The sequence below is a fragment of the Mytilus galloprovincialis genome, chromosome 10 (genome assembly GCF_965363235.1).
Source record: "Mytilus galloprovincialis chromosome 10, xbMytGall1.hap1.1, whole genome shotgun sequence".
NCBI lineage: Eukaryota > Metazoa > Mollusca > Bivalvia > Mytilida > Mytilidae > Mytilus > Mytilus galloprovincialis.
In genome coordinates, this window is record NC_134847.1 from 6,799,187 (window position 1) to 6,803,012 (window position 3,826).

A 3,826-nucleotide genomic window follows, 5' to 3' on the forward strand; every position below is an offset into this window, starting at 1 on the left:
CAAAGCATAAAACCAATTCCCAGACAACATGAGTATGTTGGCCCAACATTGGCGCAACGTATATCATTGCATTGGCCCATCGTTGTATTTTAACGTTGGCCCAACGTATAAGTGCAAAGTGGGCCTACGTTGGCCCAACATGATGGCTTCATGTTGGCCCAACGTTGTACGGTTATATGCAATACATAGAGCCAACGTTGGCCCATTGTATGAAAAACGAAACTCCATGTTGGCACAACGTAGGTCCAACGTAGAAATATCTTTTCTTATGTTGACACTACGTTGGTCCAACGTAAATATGTCTTATTTCTGTGTTGGCACTATGTTGGTCCAAGGTAGATATTTCTCATTTTTATGTTGGCAATACGTTCGTCCATTGCATCAACCAAATCACAATGGATGCTGCATGAGGAGCTGGATATGATAAATATACCGGAGCACATGATATTTGATCTTTTTTTGTGTTCCAAACTGCCAAGGTTTAAGGTAGCAATTTTGTATTTGTGTATTACTTATTGTTGTTAATGTCCTTGTATTTTTCATGAATTTTGCCTCTTTAATTTCATTTATTTTGGTGACACTAAGATATTTCTTTGACAATGTTTGGTGGATCGACCAGATAAACTTTGTGTCATTTGGTCTCTTGTAAAGAGTTGTCTCATTAGCAATCATACCACATCTTCTTTTTTCATATCAATTTCATTTATTTCGTTAACTGCACAAATGACGTCTGGCTTATGGTAAGTCGCCCATACAAATATTTTTTATAAGATGTAATTTAAGTTGTATTGGTTCCAGATCCAGATTGAAAATTAAATAATTCAGAAGATGAATTTGTATTTATTTTAAATTTGATATCACTGGTCGTCACCACGAGTATGGTCCTAATCAATTTGAATTTCAACAGTGTCATTATTATTTATGTTATTCCTTCTTTCCCTCCTCTGTTTCCTGCCACCTTCTCTGTCAAGGCTAAACCGCAGCCAATCTTTAGCTGCATCCTCTAGCTCCTTATCTGAATTCTCTTTGACAGCAGTGAGCTACGTTTTTTTCTAACCGACTCTGTAATAAAGTAATAAGTAAATTTGAACTGTGTATTTGCCTAATGCATGCGTGCGTAATCTCCCTACTAGATATGTTATATAAATTAATGTATATATTCTAGATATATTAAACACTATTTAATACAAAATAAAATCTTAAAAATTACCAATCTTTTTTTCTTTTTTTAATATTGGTAATTTGTCTAATGGTCAGAAATACTTGTTGAAATTATACAAAGTCAAATCTAAATACACTAGCATTAACGGTAGTATTAAACATGTTATGCATATATACAATGTATATATATCTGTGAAATTTGAATCAGATGTAGCATATAAAGGATGGCTATTATGTTAACTTACTTTCTTAAAGTTATCCATTCTGGGCTATCAAATGATAGAATGCATTGTTCCCCATCTCAATTCCCATGTATTTTCTAGCTAGGATGTTGTCAATAATTTTTATTATGTCTAGTTCTCTTTTTTCCCCTTTTGCACTCTGATTTAGTACTGTAGTACTCAAACACCTGACCTAAAAAATTATATTAGAATGTAAAATTGTATATTAAAAAGAAAAGATATTTCAAGTAATTCAAACAATAATTTATAGTCTTTTTCTTTTATAAATATCCGTGGTATAGTATTTTTTAACGCCCCCCCCCCCTATTTTTTATATTTCAAACGTCAGCTTTTTGTGACTGATATTTACTCCTACAAATTATTCAAATATCGGTTTTGTTTTGCAAAAGTTTTACCGAGGACAAAAAACTAAATTCAGCCGAGTCCGTATAATTATATACAAATTACAACATATTCTTGCAATGAATTTAGATAAGATTTTTTAATAAGATTAAGAAATAAATACTCTATTTGATATCTAAAACACTGTTACACATGTAAGTGTGTAGATGATCAGGTTTCACAAATATATCGTATATGTTTGTATGCGGTTTAGACATACAATAAAACTAACAAATTCATTTATATTTCAATGAATTCGAAGTAGAAATCATTATGCCACATTTCTGAAATATTACGGAAAAAAATTAAGAAACATCCATCATAAGACAGATTTTTTCTATTAACTTCAGTAATGGTCATAAATGTTATCGTTATAGATTTTAGAAAAAAACACTATTAAAATATTGGTAATTTACAATTTGTTTGAAAATACTAATGTTCAGTGGCAAATATTTCATGATGATTAATAGGATTGAAATGGTTTAAAATCTAGCAAATAATTCCCGCGTATCGTACAAACTTCAAGATCAACATTATAAAATGATTGAAATTAATACATGTATATGTTTTAATTTTTAACAACATCCCTCAAATTACAAAATTCATATTGTGTTTGTCATTCTTAATCGTATATATATATCAGATTTTTTTAAAGTTACAACTTACATGTTACTTTCTTTCTCTTTCAACCTCAGATGATATGATTTTCTCTATTGTTTTCTTCATTTTACTGCTTTGTTACACATACACAACAGGAAATAACCACACAAGTGACCATCCCATTACATTCAGATTTCTTATAAACTTAATAACCATAGCAACTATCTTTGAAATTGGTCGAACATATGGTCAACCTTATCAGAATGTGCTTGATTAACAGACTGGCTATATCAAATATCACTCTGCATATAATTGCTAAATCATTATGTTTCACAAAGTTTAAAGTGAATAAAGTTATTATAAAAAATGATTGCAAAAAATTTAAACTTTTAACCAGGCAATCTATGTTTACGGTATACTTTTTTTTTATTACAGTAATGACATAAATGATATTCCAGTATAAATTTTACCTGGCTTATATAACGATTATAATATATGATCAACGTTGGCACAGCATTGGCCCAACATAGAATTGTAAATGTAATTTCAGTTGATAAACACTTATATATAACGGTATAACATTAACTTTTCATAAAGCCTGCAGCAATCGAAATTATCTGCCTCCCAAGAGAAATAAAGTGTAAAATATTTCATAAGGGAGCTACCATTTGATTTTTATGGGGGGGGGGCTAGGATGAAATTTGAAAAAAATAGGCAGGACAGGAGTTTTGAGTAAAAAAAAAGGCAGGATGAGACACTTGCAAAAAAAAAAAGGTCAGGACGACAATTTAGGTAAACAAAAGTCAGGATAAACTAAAAAAAAAGAAGGCAGGACAGAACAGAGTGAAAAATAAAAAGGCAGGACAGAGATTACAGCTAAAAAAAAATGCAGGAGAAAATTTTTCATCCTAGCCCCGCCATAAAAATCAAATGGTAGCTCCCTAATCAATTTTTATTAACAAAATTTCATATCCACCCTATGTCGCTCCTAACATAATGCCAACATTTGCCCGATTATTTATAACCAGCATGAGATAATATTATGAATTTACAACAACATACCAACGTTGGGCCAATGTTGTGCAGCCATCACCAATGTGCGACCAACGTACCGACAATTTGCCAACGTTGGGCCTCTGTTGAGCAGCCAACATAATCTTGCGACCAACGGACCGACAATTTGCCAACGTTGGGCCAATGTTGTGCAACCAACTCCAACGGTCGACCAACGGGCCGACAATTTGCCAACGTTGGCCCACTGTTAGTCTGTTGACTGGGAAACTTGCACAAAATAAAAAAAATATTATCCGATACAATACAATAGTAATTATTACAAATACTTAACAACAAAGTAATATTCAATATAAAAGCAAAGCAAAAACCTCATCACCTGAGTAATGGTATTAGGACGTAAAGCTACCTACACAAGAAACTGTCTACAC

The 3,826-nt window shown here is 32.0% G+C and overlaps 1 long non-coding RNA gene across 1 annotated transcript; it reads right to left on the reverse strand.

Annotated features, from left to right (window-relative positions):
• Positions 1–823: 823 nt before the first annotated feature.
• LOC143048946 (uncharacterized) lies at positions 824–2,597 on the reverse strand. Its single transcript, XR_012969951.1, has 3 exons — positions 2,451–2,597; positions 1,407–1,575; positions 824–1,062 (listed from the first exon to the last, which is right to left on the reverse strand). It is a non-coding gene; the product is annotated as an uncharacterized LOC143048946 (long non-coding RNA).
• Between the last annotated feature and the right edge of the window lie 1,229 nt (positions 2,598–3,826).